Source organism: Salvelinus alpinus, chromosome 1 (assembly GCF_045679555.1).
Source record: "Salvelinus alpinus chromosome 1, SLU_Salpinus.1, whole genome shotgun sequence".
Lineage (NCBI taxonomy): Eukaryota > Metazoa > Chordata > Actinopteri > Salmoniformes > Salmonidae > Salvelinus > Salvelinus alpinus.
The window spans coordinates 28137803-28154555 of record NC_092086.1 but is presented as its reverse complement, the minus strand read 5'-3'; positions in this window follow the sequence as shown (position 1 = coordinate 28154555).

Here is a 16753-nt window from a genome sequence, read left to right as displayed (position 1 = left end):
TTATTACAAATTATGTCATAAAGGAAAACGTCCCTGGTGGACGGAACAGATATGACAGCTGGTTACAGAAAGAGAGGGGGTGAGTGAAAGAGCGGGAAGACTGAGTAACAAAGGGAGAAGCTATGCTATCATAAATACAGAATCTTATGCATTCTAAATAACCGCCCATTTGAAAAAGGAATATGCAATAAATATTTACTCTGAGCTGCGCTTTGGTAGATTGGTCATAGATGGTAGGCCGGGTTGTCCTTTGAATAATGTCTGGTGGTTGAACAGATACTTTGTATTATCGTTGTGTGTGTTAGACTGGATACGTCGTCCGTCCTTTCCTAGCCCACGTTTACAGCGGCTGCTGCTAACTCAACGGCTAGGAGGTATCACTTCTGGAGTGAATAAGAGTTCAAAGTTCATACCAAGTTGTCATACTTTTAAGCTCATGCTATATTATGGCTAGTATAGTCGAAATTCATCCTCCCGGCGTGTAGGTCATCACATTCACATTGAAATTCGATGCCAATTTCGTTAGGTTCTTGCTGAGGTTGACTTAGTTCTGTAGGTGGTCTTTGTCCTTTCAACATGGGGACGGTAAGTCCTCACGTCCTTGGAACAGAAAGTTACATTTTCGTCAAGGGGCTTATATAGGATTGGGAGAGAGGGCCGTGTTTCATAGTTTACAACCCATGTCTGTTCACTTGGGCGGGCCTCTGAGTGAGCAGAGTGGTGTTCTTCTGACAAACCGTTCTCTCATTAAAAAGCTAAAAATTACATTTAATATTTTCACAAATAGTTTCATATTTAAACATTTAAATTGCACAACAATTCCATGTGAATCTGATAACTAGAATGTGTAGATTTTCCAAGATAGTTTGTCGTCCTATCATCAGTAATCATGTCTCAGATGCCAACTGAACTGACATCATATTCATTAAGTCCCAACGCATATTTTCAACTGGTTGGATTACCGAAATATTGGTTCCGTTTCCCATCTTTTGATGTCACCAGACTCTCTCTCAATGTTAACAAAGGGATTTTCAATAGTCACATCGGTAGAGTAGAGAGAGGAAAAAGGGGAATGGTATTTATGGGGTTCATAAACCTCCCCCTCAGGCCAACGTCATGACAGCTTGTAAGTAAACATTTCATTGTAAGGTCTACACCTGTTGTATTCAGCACATGTGACAAATACAATTTTGATTTGGGCCTGGCCTATGTTAAAAGGGCCTGGCCTATGTTAAAAATGTTTTTAAAAGTGCAAAGCCTTTGTAAGGTGTGAAGCCTGTGATAAAATATGCTTAAAATCATTAAAAGACAAAGTGATTGCGTTGAATTGTGTTTGGAAAATAAAGATAGACGTGGTTTTATATAGGTAGTGGTAATATTTCATTCAGTACAGAAATGTGAAGAAAGCTTAACTTCCACTCTCTGGAGGATCAACTTACCACATACCCAAGGTAAGTTAACAGCCCAGGTTAAGTTTACTGCCAGCCTCATTTACTGCCTTTACAAAAAACATAGCTGATATGGCATACTTGAATCATTCACCTCTCATGTCTGGGACTAGAGGATATGTTATGTAGTGTTAGGTTATAATTTTGAGTAAATAACTCAGACACTAGAGAAGCTTAACCAAGTGTAATTCTTCCCAAAGGGTCGATACAACTGTAATTCAGATACAGACATGGCCTCCCCCATGGTAGTATTCATACCCCTGTCTCCACCTTATTGCTAAACATTGCATCATTCTTGCTAAGCTTGTGAATTGGGCAGTTTTCCTGTCCTGCTAAGCATTCGAAATGTAACAAGTACTTTTGGGTGTGCGGTAGACATTCTATAGGAAGAGAGACTGCAGATTCTTTCAAACAACTTTATTATAAGATTTGCAAAAATGAAGCAATAAATGACAATCACTCAACAGTGCGTAATCAGAAAGCCCAACGAATAGCGTTGGCTCTCAGCTTTTATAGAAAATGCAACCTCTATCTTCGTGGCAGTTTAGCAGATGGGTGGAAACGGGCGGAGCATAGTGTCTAAAAGGAGATAGCCTGAGGTTGATAGCACAAGGGCTCAACCATATAACTGCGTTCGTCACAGTTCACACTTTAATGTGCTCCTTCCTGCAACTTCCCATACAGCTGAGTTCCTGCAGAAAACCACGGGATGTGTCACATGCTGCGGTCGCACCCAAACGGATCTTACGAAATCACCCAGTCGTGACTGTCACATAAAGACAACTTTGTATCAGGTTAGAAAAATACTAGCATTTAACAATGGACAATCTTTAAGTAAAAAACAGAATTATATGTCTAATTAAACAGTATACATTCGTGGCCAAAAGTTTAGCTTTTCCACAAAGTTTGCTGCTTCAGTGTCTTTAGATATTTTTGTCAGATGTTACTATGGAATACTGAAATCTAATTACAAGCATTTCATAAGTGTCAAAGGCTTTTATTGACAATTACATGAAGTTGATGCAAAGAGTCAATATTTGCAGTGTTGACCCTTCTTTTTCAAGACCTCTGCAATCCGCCCTGGCATGCTGTCAATTAACTTCTGGGCCACATCCTGACTGATGGCAGCCCATTCTTGCATAATCAATGCTTGGAGTTTGTCAGAATTTGTGGGTTTTTGGTTGTCCACCCACCTCTTGAGGATTGACCACAAGTTCTCAATGGGATTAAGGTCTGGGGAGTTTCCTGGCCATGGACCCAAAATGTCGATGTTTTGTTCCCCGAGCCACTTAGTTATCACTTTTGCCTTATGGCAAGGTGTCCATCGTGCTGGAAAAGGCATTGTTCGTCACCAAACTGTTCCTGGATGGTTGGGAGAAGTTGCTCTCGGAGGATGTGTTGGTACCATTCTTTATTCATGGCTGTGTTCTTAGGCAAAATTGTGAGTGAGCCTACTCCCTTGGCTGAGAAGCAACCCCACACATGAATGGTCTCAGGATGCTTTACTGTTGGCATGACACAGGACTGATGGTAGCGCTCACCTTGTCTTCTCCGGACAAGCCTTTTTCCGGATGCCCCAAACAATCCGAAAGGGGATTCATCAGAGAAAATGACTTTACCCCAGTCCTCAGCAGTCCAATCCCTGTACCTTTTGCAGAATATCAGTCTGTCCCTCATGTTTTTCCTGGAGAGAAGTGGCTTCTTTGCTGCCCTTCTTGACACCAGGCCATCCTCCAAAAGTCTTCGCCTCACTGTGCGTGCAGATGCACTCACACCTGCCTGCTGCCATTCCTGAGCAAGCTCTGTACTGGTGGTGCCCCGATCCCGCAGCTGAATCAACTTTAGGAGATGGTCCTGGTGCTTGCTGGACTTTCTTGGGCGCCCTGAGGCCTTCTTCACAACAATTGAACCGCTCTCCTTAAAGTTCTTGATGATCTGATAAATGGTTGATTTAGGTGCAATCTTACTGGCAGCAATATCCTTGGCTGTAAAGCCCTTTTTGTGCAAAGCAATGATGACGGCACGTGTTTCCTTGTAGATAACCATGGTTGACAGAGGAAGAACAATGATTTCAAGCACCACCCTTCTTTTGAAGCTTCAAGTCTGTAATTCGAACTCAATCAGCATGACAGAGTGATCTCCAGCCTTGTCCTCGTCAACACTCACACCTGTGTTAACGAGAGAATCACTGACATGATGTCAGCTGGTCCTTTTTTGGCAGGGCTGAAATGCAGTGGAAATGTTTTTTGTGAATTCAGGTCATTTGCATGGCAAAGAGGGACTTTGCAATTAATTGCAATTCATCTGATCACTCTTCGTAACATTCTGGAGTATATGCAAATTGCCATCAGACAAACTGAGGCAGCAGACTTTGTGAAAATGTATATTTGTGTCATTCTCAAAACTTTCGGCCACGATTGTAGTATGTCGTGAATATTAATTTCCTCCACAGGTGTCAGGGAAAATGTATGGAGTAAAAAGTAAATATTTTGTTTTGGAATGTAGTGAATTACAAGTTAGTCAAATAATTGTGTTTTGTTGTTTAACCTCATTTATTCCTAACATATGATTCTGTCACATACTGACACCCACAATTGCAACTGAAATAAGTTCAGGTCTTGATTCTCTGTATGTTATTTTGTAATTTTTTGGTTTATTAGGCCTACCTCATTTGTTCAGAACCTAACCGTAAAGTAGGCCTACCTTGTGTTCCTATTGGTGGAGAGGTTCTAGAGCAGACACCACTGTGGTATAGACATATTGTATATTTCCTGTTATTTGAAGGCTCAGTTTAGTTGTGATGTGAAGCTCATGTTGTTTTAGCAAGATGTCTGCACCCTCTCTGTGTTGTGCAATCTTCCTCTGTCTCCTTTGCAGCACCCTGGCTGAGAAAGGTGAGTGGTGTTTATTTTAATTTTCTATTGGGAGGTGATGGAAAGAGTTTTTGATTTAACATTTTAATCTAGTCAGTTTTACACTTTAAAATATATTATGTACATTCGACTCTTGATAAGTGCTCTTTGAATAAATATGAATTCTTTAAGTACAATACAGTTTTCCAGTCTCATTTCAATGACCTGATTTTCAATAGCTTGCTTCTGATAACTACATGCTCTGGCACGACAGTCCCAAGACATTGCCTTTTTCTGGAGTCCACTGTAATCTATAGAGTTGCAATATCATAGATGTACAAAACAAGAAGCTGTTTTCAAGTCTTTTATTTTTCAAGTGCAATATTCAAATGAGGGTAGAGTAGTATATGGTTCCTTGTATTCATAATCCAAAAATAGACCCAGACTTGTGTGAAACTACTTTTGGGTAGTGAAGATCTCCTTAACTGATTGGTATTGGTTTATCATTAAAGAACAAACATCTGACACATACAGTACCAGTCAAAAGTTTGGACACACTTGCTCATTCCAGGGTTTTTCTTTATTTTTACTATTTTCTACATTGTAGAATAATAGTGAAGACATCAAAACTATGAAATAACATGTACTTTGAAGAATCTCACATATAAAATATATTTTGATTTGTTTAACACTTTTTTGGTTACTACATGATTCCATATGTTTTATTTCATAGTTTTGATGTCTTCACTATTATTCTACAATGTAGAAAATAGAAAAAATAAAGAAAAACCCTGGAATAAGTAAGTGTGTCAACTTTTGACTGGTACTGTATGGTGTGTGTTTTTCTTCCATTCTCCCATCTGCTCATGAAAGGGAACAAGGGACTGCTGGTCCGAAAGCAGGAGGGAGACACTATGACCATCCACTGCAGCACCTCTCTGCCAGACCAAGAAAACCTGAGTGTGTACATGCGCCTGACAAAAGAGATTCAAGTCCTCTACTTTCACCAGGAAACAGAAAAATTTATCCTCCACGAGAGGTTCAAACTCAGATTGATGACTAATGGAAGACTCAACAAAATGGACATCACCATCACAAACCTGACCATAGAAGACTCTGGGTCCTACTGGTGTGTGTACAGTGTTTATAAGAAAACCAAGCTTGAGAAGACTGAGGGGGAAGGAGCTGTTTTGCTGGTGGTGAATGGTGAGTTTCTCAGCCAGTCCTGATTCGTTTCCTAACCCTCCATTTGGCACTTACTGCACCCTTCAAGTTTTTTGTGGTCATATGCACAAGTACAGTGAAATGCTTAACTTGTAAGCCTTACCCTACAGTGCAGCATTCAATATCAAAATAGTATAACTAATAAGAAAATTGAAAAACATGAGAATTAAGATAGGAAGCTACAGTAAATACAGGGTCAGTACCAGTTGTACAATGTACAGGGATACTGGAGTATTGAGGTAGATATGTACACAGGCAGAGATTAGGAGAAAGTGACTGGTAGCAGGATAACAAAAATATATTATAATAATGATAAACAGTATGGCGGCAGCAGCATAAGTGGTGGGTGGGTGTGTGTAAGTGTCAGTTTAGATGTGATGGGTGGATATACATGTAAACAGGGCTGGTTGCAGAAATATATAAATACTTATAGTAAAATATACAGATCTGTATGTTGGAAGCTCCTCCCCGGGTAATACTTATCCAGATCCTTCAGATCTGCAAATATTGAAGGGTAATAGGAACAATGTTCCTTTATTTTTTTCTGGCACTGAGTAAATTTCAGGTATGCCCAGCGCAGATTTGAACATTGTGAAAATGTTGTGCAACCCGAGTGGCGCGGTGGTCTAAGGCACTGCATCTCGAATCCAGGCTGCATCACATCCGGCTGTGATTGGGAGTCCCATAGGGCGGCGCACAATTGGCCCAGCGTTGTCCAGGTTTGGCCGGGGTAGGCCGTCATTGTAAATAAGAATTTATTCTTAATTGATTTGCCTAATTAAATAAAGGTAAAAAAAAAAAAGATTCTGGCTCGCGTTCACTGTGATCACTGAGGCTGTACCCGCTGTAAGGTACAGTTTTACTGTGATCACTGAGGCTGTACCCCCTGTAAGGTACAGTTTTACTGTGATCACTGAGGCTGTACCCGCTGTAAGGTACAGTTTTACTGTGATCACTGAGGCTGTACCCCCTGTAAGGTACAGTTTTACTGTGATCACTGAGGCTGTACCCGCTGTAAGGTACAGTTTTACTGTGATCACTGAGGCTGTACCCCCTGTAAGGTACAGTTTTACTGTGATCACTGAGGCTGTACCCCCTGTAAGGTACAGTTTTACTGTGATCACTGAGGCTGTACCCCCTGTAAGGTACAGTTTTACTGTGATCACTGAGGCTGTACCCCCTGCAAGGTACAGTTTTACTGTGATCACTGAGGCTGTACCCGCTGTAAGGTACAGTTTTACTGTGATCACTGAGGCTGTACCCGCTGTAAGGTACAGTTTTACTGTGATCACTGAGGCTGTACCCGCTGTAAGGTACAGTTTTAACAGTGGCCAAGTAAGCTGCTGTGGCTATTTGATTATAATGTAGGCCTACCATCAAAAACAATGGAGAAAAATGCATCCCATAACATTTAACATGGAAATAGCTGTTCTATCATTCAGCCTACAGTAACAGCAAATGTGTGGTGTTCAATGTAGGCCTACATTCTATGAGACTTTTGAATTAAAAAACATGCAGGGCTTGACATTAACCTGTTTATTCACTTGTCCTTCAGACAAGGAGGTGACTAACTCTGTTGTGTTTGATGCAAGAAACCATTTTACAAAATACAATTCATTATTATTCCTATACCATTACTACAGAGAATCAGACAAATGCTACCCTCTGCCTATTGGCTACTTAGCTTATTCAACACTGTCTCAAAATACAACACTGCCACCACAGCCTATCGTTTCCATTGGGAACAAATGAGTCATAGTGGGCAGAACAGACAAGGAGGTGGGCAGAGCCAAGCACAAGCTAGCGAGATCCTATTGGTGCGTTCTAGCATAAATCTGCATATTTCCATTAGGGAACGGCTACTCTGTGAAGTGCGGGTGTGCAGTAACTCAATTCACCTATGCACTCCTTCTAAACAATGCAATTTTGTAGACAAAGGGTAAAGTCTACAAAACTTAGTACGCTCTGTTTATAACATTCTAGTTTTGGGAACTGAAAACTGTATTGAAATCAAATGTTTAATCGATAAGAGAATGTGCTGCATGTCAGCAAAATCCATCTTTACCCACTGCAGGCCAGTTGGCTTCCTCTCACTACTATATTTGGTAGTGAGTGGAAACGCCAAGCGGATGCTTGAAATATCTGTATCATTGTTCCATCTGTGCTGCCCCTTTAAGACATAAAAAAAGCTCTTTACCTGACTTGCTTTTCAAAGATGGCTAGAAATGCACACATTTTGTGCTCTTGTAGGAAGCAACCACTCCCCCATTGTTGACAAGAAATTAGCCATAACTAGGCTAATAACTCACTAGCAAAGAATATGAACAAATGTGCACAGCTGGCTACATGCAGCTCTCGCTTTGATCTCAAAACAAGTGCATCTACTCAGGACTGCTCATGCTGTCCTGTTCAAAGTGAATGGCACAGATCCGTATATGGCTATTTGCATATAAGCCTACTGCAACTCTGATTGGTTATTGACAGGCCCAAAATATAGTCCCGACACATCTAGGGTTGCTACCCAAGCTGACTGGTTGTTCGTTCTATTGGTTCGTTTGCCAGAGACGCGACCCAGTCGTTCTGTATCTATGGACGCAACCCAGTCGTTTGTTCTAAATGTTCCATTGCCATACTGGCTGGCATCGTTCTAATCCCTTGGTTGCTCGCTAGCCATCTACGGCTAACTTACAGTCCCGTCAAACAGTGCAGACAGAATAACAACAGTAGCTGCGTTTACATTTGTTTAAGCTGTATGGGGGGTTTAACATGCCATAATTAAGCCTTGTGAAGCTACTGATACCTTTTACGAGGTCAGCTAACGTCTTCCTAGCACCATAAAATACCATCCATGAATAAACATGGACTGTTAATGGAGGCAAGTTTTTTTCGAAGGCGTCAAACTGCCGTCGAGTTCACATCACGTTCATGTCACGTGACACGCTCTCAAATGCTGTGCCCGTCTCTTACTCTATGAATGGTCACTGCTATCCGGATTCCTTAGGATGTCCCTACCCTGAACCCTAAACTATAACCCTTAACTAACACTAAACTTAACAATTTGGGAAAGCCTATGAACTCCTCTATTTGACTGAAAGCCACGAAAACGACTCTTGGTTGTTGGTTGTCTGTTGTAGGCTACAGGGAACTGGTAACAACACAGTCTGTGATTGGTTAACAACATTTAGATCTGTATATGGCAAGATAACATACCATGCCATGAGGTGTTGAGGGAAAGACAGATTACCTATAGATTGGACATAATATCTTCTAGGCCATTAGCGATAACAGGAAATACACAAGCCTTAGGCTACACTCGGAGGCTACTTTGGAATGTCGGCTTGCACGGTCAAAACTGTACATTTCTAACATTTATGGTTGAGATTTAATATAAATATAAACTATGCACCTTTTGACTTTCATTAACATGCAGGCGTCACGCAGATGTTAGTAACACGGAACCCAAACCGGCTGCGCGCGTGCATAGTGCATTTTGGCCCCCCCACACCAAACGCGTTCACGACACGCAGGTTAAAATATCAAACAAACTCTGAACCAATTACATTAATTTGGGGAAAGGTCAAAAAGCATTAAACATTTATGGCAATTTAGCTAGCTAGCTTTCACTTGCTATCTAATTTGTCCTATTTAGCTAGCTTGCTGTTGCTAGCTAATTTGTCCTGGGATATAAACATTGAGTTGTTATTTTACCTAAAATGCACAAGGTCCTCTACTCTGAAAATTAATCCACACATAAAACGGTCAATCGAATCGTTTCTAGTCATCTCTCCTTCCAGGCTTTTTCTTCTCTGGACTTTATATTGCGATTGGCAACTTTCATAAATTAGGTGCATTACCACCACTGACCTCGTTCGTCTTTCAGTCACCCACGTGGGTATAACCAATGAGGGGATGGCACATGGGTACCTGCTTCTATTAACCAATGAGGAGATGGGAGAGGCAGGACTTGCAGCGCAATCTGCATCACAAATAGAACTGACTTCTATTTTAGAGCTTGGCAACGCAGACGCTCGCGAGCAGTGTGGGTGCAATAATTGAATAATATACATATTTCTAAATGTATTTTCCAACGCTCATGCACGCGACGCGAATGGTGTAGTCAGGGTGTAAGGCGTTGGTATGTTACACGCAGGTCTCTTGCAGGCATTAGTAAGCTGTTTTCTAGTGACATGTATTTGGATACATCCATAACAATGAGCTAATGAGGCGAGATTTCGCCTGGCATAGAAAATGTGCTCTCTTGTTACGGCACTGTTGTTTAGAGGAGCTAGCCAACAACACAGCTAACACTATCACTTCAAACTGAAGCTGGAAGGACTGCAAACTAGCTGCACTTCGTTTCGTTTGACCTTTTTTAAATTTATATTTCTTTGTATATATCCCAAAAAATTATGCCAGCTTATTCATGATTTCGACTGGCTGAGAAACACTGCCTGCCTCGCTCTCTCGTTTGACTCCCGACCCCTACAAGTTCATTAACATGGGACAGCTGGAGAGACAGACAGCAAGGTTTATACAAATCTCCGCTGTTGAAAACGGAATGTTTGTCTAAAAGAAATGTGAGATAAAGTCTAGATGTTTTTTATAGTGGAGATCAAGTTTATGGCTGGGTTGATGAGACAGTGGATTGCGTAGTCAGATGGAACAGGCATTTTAACGTAATAGATCTAGCTGATGGTAAGTTGTGGAATAGACACCGGCTGGAATGTGCTTTTAACCCATCAACATTCAGGATTAGACCCACCCGTTGTATAATATGCATTCCTCCCTGTTTTTGAGAATACCAATGAACATTTGTGCATGCCAAAAGAATGTTAAATGCAAAATGGCTTCTAAAGAAAGCTTTTCCATTCACAGCTAATTGATGTATATTTTTGTCATGAATGCCAAGTCATCTATTGATATTGGGTTTTTATCAAATTGTCTTAATTTCCTCCCTTTTTCCTGACGGTTGGAAATGGAGGATGAAGATACGATTGACGTTTTCCAGCAACAGACAGGAGGCCTCTACTAGCATGTCAAGTACTCCCCCACATCTTCCTCCACCCCCCAGACGGCTGCTTTGCAGCTTGTCCCATTTTCCACCACAGAACCAATACCATGCGGAAGAAGTCCTGCTCACAGTTATACATAACTGTTGATCTATAGTGTTTTCATTCTTGCCTTTGTTTCCTTCCTGTTTTGTAAATAAACAACCTCCGCTAAAACAACTCAGATTTGAGTAACATTCATACAAGGTGTGCTGCGAATGAACGCTGCAAGATCCAGCTCTTAAAAAGTCCATTGTTTTGGTGACTGGTTGGTTATCACTTACTCAGAGATCAAGAAAAGTTATTTTCCACCCCGTTCACTGTTTGAGAATATGACTGGTTTGTTATTCAACTTCATTTTCTGTTTTCTGTTTCAGAAAATGGGTTTTATATCTTTTTCTATATAGTAGTGGTTGTGTAGAATGAAACATGTCTTGGACATAGTTTGACTAGGCCATGCTTGTAATAAGGAAACCCTGAAGAGATGTTTTAGTGCAGGTAAACATCTGTATTGTCTCATAAATGTCTTGTTAAAATAAAGTTATTCTCTCTTTTTAACCAAACTACATTTATTTTGTCCCTGTTTCGTGGGTGACTGGGTCATTAAAACTGGTGATTTTAAGAGTGCGCCCTTGTGCGTACAACAGCTCATGTTCACCAATCCCCTTTTTCAGTATGAAAACATAATTATGGAGATTTTATCAGTGAAAAACCACCACGGTGTTTTAACCGTAAAGCTTGATCTCCATTGACTGTTTAAAATACCACGTAGCAATGTTGGCACTGTCAGTGTAAAGATTTCAGTTTTTGTGTGTGTGTGCTGCCGAGTTACATAATGAAATACGAAAGTAGGTCAGTTGTCAGGCAGTTTTTCCTGATTTACCACCCCCATACAGTCAATATAATCAACAACTATCATAAAAAAATCACGCAATATGAATCAGACAGTGGGGCGGCGCCTGACCCACTAGTTGGTCGAAATGTTCAAATCAACGTTTCATATCATAATTTCCGAATAGGCATAAAGCATCAACCATATGTTGGTGGTGATAATTACATTTTTTATTGTGCGTTAATTGAAACTAGAAGATATTCTGTCCTTTCCGTTCATCAAGGGTACATAATCAGATTTTTTAAACTGATTTACAAAGCTAATGTATTTGCTTTTTTATCGGTGTGTCCCCCGCGGGACGGTTGAGCTAACGTGCGCTAATGTGATTAGCATGACGTTGTAAGTAACAAGAACATTTCCCAGGACATAGACATATCTTATATGGGCAGAAAGCTTAAATTCTTGTTAATCTAACTGCACTTTCCAATTTACAGTAGCAATTACAGTGAAAGAATACCATGCTATTGTTTGAGGAGGGTGCCCAGTTATGTACTTGAAAATGTTTCAATTGGCCAATTAGGCACATTTGGGCGGACATTTAACAGTAATGCAGTGGTTAATTGGATCAGTCTAAAACTTTGTACATACACTGCTGCCATCTAGTGGACAAAATCTAAATGGTGCCTGGACTCAGGTGATATAATGGCCTTTCTCTTGCATTTCAAAGATGATGAAAAGAAATTGAAAACGCATTTTTGTTCTTTGTATTATCTTTTACCAGATCTAATGTGTTATATTCTCCTACATTTATTTCACATTTCCACAAACTTCAAAGTGTTTCCTTTCAAAATGGTATCAAGAATATGCATATCCTTGCATCAGGCAGTTAGATTTGGGTATGTCTTTTAAGGCGATAATTTCTAAAAAGGGTCCGATCCTTTAAAGGTTTGGGTCTAATTTCTTTGGCTGTGACTCCTGTCTGTGTCTTAAATCTTAATACTCTTCCCGACATGTACAATTTCTCGCATGGATTTAAACTCTCTAGCCAATGCTTACACCATTCATATAACCAGGAAACAATATTCTAAGTGGGTACTTAGAAAGAATAATTTAATATGATATGCCTACGTTTAAAATGCATATGAGGTGGTACTTTGGGGCACTATGGGCAGAGCAAGATGTGATTGGGCCTACAATGACCAAAAAAGGTTGTTCTACAACAACTTTGTGTCTCTTAGTCAGGGCAGTTCATCCCATGAGTCCCGGTGGGCCTACGATGGGAGTGGAGGAGACAAATGACCATGACTTTCACAGTCAGTACAACCGCCTTCTGACTGTTGTTGACGTTCGAGGTAGGCCTTATATCAAAATTGGTAACTAAGACATTTGGCTCCATTACCGTCTTGCAAACTGTATCAGAGCATCAAGTGTAGCAGCACCATGCCCAGAGACAGTTTCTCCCTCCAAGCCATAAGACTGTTGATAAACTGAACTGTCTCTTTCTGCTATAGCAACTACTGTACTGTACTTAAGTAGTTAAATACTTATTTCATTGTATTGTGCACACTACGCTGTATTCCTACGCAAATGACAACTTTGATTTTGATTTCATTTGGAGGAACTTATTTAAGAAAGATCCAGTGTAATATACACTGCTCAAAAAAATAAAGGGAACACTTAAACAACACAATGTAACTCCAAGTCAATCACACTTCTGTGAAATCAAATTGTCCACTTAGGAAGCAACACTGATTGACAAAAAATTTCACATGCTGTTGTACAAATGGAATAGACAAAAGGTGGAAATTATAGGCAATTAGCAAGACATTATAAAAATAAAGTGAACTGGATGGAATAGGAAAAAATTCACCAAATTCTTTTTCAATATTCAACATAGAAACTCTAGCAATTTTTTTTTTACCGAAACTTGTTACAAATGATGGAGTCACTCATGATTCACCAAAGGATATTTTGAAAGAGGAAGTAAAGTAAGCATATGTTTTAGTTTGTCTCCTCCATCTCCACTAACCGAAGCTAATTGTATGGATTTTTTCCCTATGATTAATAATGTCAAATTAACATCTGTACAGAAAGACTCATGTGAAGGCCAAATTACAGAGGGGGAACTTCTTGATGAAATTAAAGTCTGGGAAAACTCCAGGGCTGGATGGCATAACAGTGGAGGTATACCACACTTTTTTGATATACTCAGAGGACCATTATTAGCATGTTTTAACCCCTCCTATATAAATGGTAGATTATCGGACACTCATCAAAAAGGTCTGATTTCATTATTACTGAAACAGGATTCAAGTGGTGTATATATAAAGATCCTGTCCATAAAAAAATGAGGCCTCTTACACTTCTGTGTTGTGATGCAAAAATTCTAGCTAAATGCTTAGCGCATAGAATTAAAAAGGTTTTGTCAGATATGATTCATCCTAATCAGACAGGTTTTTTACATGAACGATATATTGGAGATAATATAAGAAGTACTGGAAACAATAGAACACTATGAAATATCTGGGAAACCAGGCCTGGTTTTCAAAGCTGACTTTGAAAAGGCTTTTGATAAAGTACCACTGGAGTTTATATATAAATGTCTGGAGTATTTCAATTTTGGGGAGTCTCTTATAAAATGGGTTAAAGTTATGTACAGTAACCCTAGGTGTAAAATAGTAAATAATGGCTACATGTCAGAAAGTTTAAAACTGTCAAGAGGAATAAAACAAGGTTGTCCATTATCGGCATATCTATTTATTATTGCCATCGAAATGTTAGCTGTTAAAATTAGATCCAACAATAATATTAAGGGATTTGAAATCCATGGCTTAAAAACAAAGGTGTCATTGTATGCTGATGATTCATGTTTTCTTTTAAATCCACAATTAGAATCCCTCCACAGCCTCATAGAGGATCTAGATACTTTTTCTAACCTAACCTCTCTGGATTAAAACCAAATTATGATAAGTGTACTATCTTACGTATTAGATCACTAAAAAATGCTACATTTACATTTCCGTGTAGTTTACCAATAAAATGGTCTGATGGGGATGTGGACATACTCGGTTTACCTCTCCCAAAAGAAAGAAATGATCTCACTCCAATACATTTTAATAGAAAGTTAGCAAAAATAGATAAGATCTTGCTACTATGGAAAGGAAAATACCTGTCTATTTGTGGAAAAATCACACTGATTAACTCTTTAGTTATATCACAGTTTACCTATTTGCTTATGGTTTTGTCTACACCAAGCGACCTGCTTTTTAAATTATATGAGCAAAAAAAAAAAATATAACATTTTTTTTGGAATGGCAAGCCAGACAAAATTAAAGGGCCTATTTATATAATGAATATGAATTCGGAGGGCAGAAATGATTAAATATTAAAGCATTAGATTTCTCACTAAAGGCATCAGTCATACAAAAGTTATACTTAAATCTGAAATTGTTCTCTAGTAAATTAGTAAGAATGTCTCACCCCATGTACAAGAATGGCCTTTTTTTGCCTTTATTCAGATTACAACTGCTCACTTTAAGTTATTTGAAAATGAAATAATCTCCAAAATATTGTTAGGTTTTAAACAAGACAGAACAAATAATACAACAAATATTGTGGTTAAACTCAAATATACTAATTGATTAAAAAAAGGTATAATCTTTGTAAATGATATCATAAATAGGACTGGTGTAGTTGTCACACATGCAGCTAACACAGACTAATGGAAATGTCTGCTCTACCCAAAATTACAACCAACTAATTGCAGCATTACCAAAAAATGGAAGATGCAAGTGGAAGGGGGAAAAAGTAAGGAACTTGTATGTCGGCCCTGCATTAAAGACCAAAATTGGTTAAAGAAAATTGGGATATATAAAAATATATACCAGGTTCATTTAAGGACCAAAAAATGGACAGCTGTGCCATATATAAATTGCAAAATACTTGAAGAGATTTTCAATGTACCTATTTCATGGCACATGGTTTATGAATTGACACGCAATACGACCCCGGATTCAAAACTTAGATTTTTTTCAATTTCAATTATTATACAAAATTCTTGCAATCAATAGAATGTTATATATATATATATAGGGGATACAAGAGCCATGAGATCATTTATTTTGGTACTGTCCATATGTACAGTTGAAGTCTAAAGTTTACATACACTTAGGTTGGAGTCATTAACCTTTCTGGCGCAGGCGTTCTGCTAGCGACCCACCTCGACAACATCCGGTGAAATTGCAGAGCGCCAAATTCAAAATACAGAAATAGTCATAATAAACATTCATAAAAATACAAGTGTTATACATCGGCTTAAAGATTAACTTCTTGTTAATCCAGCCGCTTTGTCAGATTTAAAAAGGCTTTACGGCAAAAGCATACCATGCGATTATCTGAAGACAGCGCCCCACTTACAAAAGCATACAAACATTTTCCAACCAAGTAGAGGAGTCACGAAAGTCAGAAATAGCGATAAAATTAATCACTTACCTTTGAAGATCTTCATCTGGTTGCAGTCACAAGAGTCCAAGCTACACAATACATGTTTGTTTTGTTTGATAAAGTCCCTCTTTGTATCCCAAAAACTCAGTTTTTTGGCCGTGTTTTGTTCAAAGGCGGTCAAAACATGCAGACGAATACATCCTTATAGTACCGGTAAAGTTCGTCGAAACATGTCAAAGGCTGTTTATAATTAATATTCAGGTTGTCAATTGTCTAAATAATCGATAACATTTCAACCGGACACTAGCGTATTCAATAGAAAGGAAAAACAATGAAGGGCGCGCACTCGGTCTTGCACGCAAACCAGCACTGCATGATTCTACAGTCCACTGACAGAAAGGTCTCATTCTTCTTCATTTTTCAGAAAACAAGCCTGAAACAATGTCTAATGACTGTTGGCATCTAGTGGAAGCCATAGGAACTGCAATCTGGGTCTTAAATTAGATACTCTATAGGCATTCAATTGAAAATACTCACATCAAAAAAATCCCACTTCCTGGATGGATTTTCCTCAGGTTTTTGCCTGCCATGTCAGTTCTGTTATACTCACAGACAGTATTTTAACAGTTTTGGAAACTTTAGTGTTTTCTATCCAAATCTAATTATATGCATATCCTAGCTTCTGGGCCTGAGTAACAGGCAGTTTACTTTGGGCACGCTTCTCATCCAGCTGTCGAAATACTGCCCCCAAGCCATAAGAAGTTTAAATCTCGTTTTTCAACCATTCCACAAATGGTTGACCTCTACCACTTCTCTCTCCCGGATCCTGGATCCTCCTCATCAAAAAAGCTGACTAGCATAGCCTAGCCTAACGGGACAGGGATATCATATAATATAATTTTCATG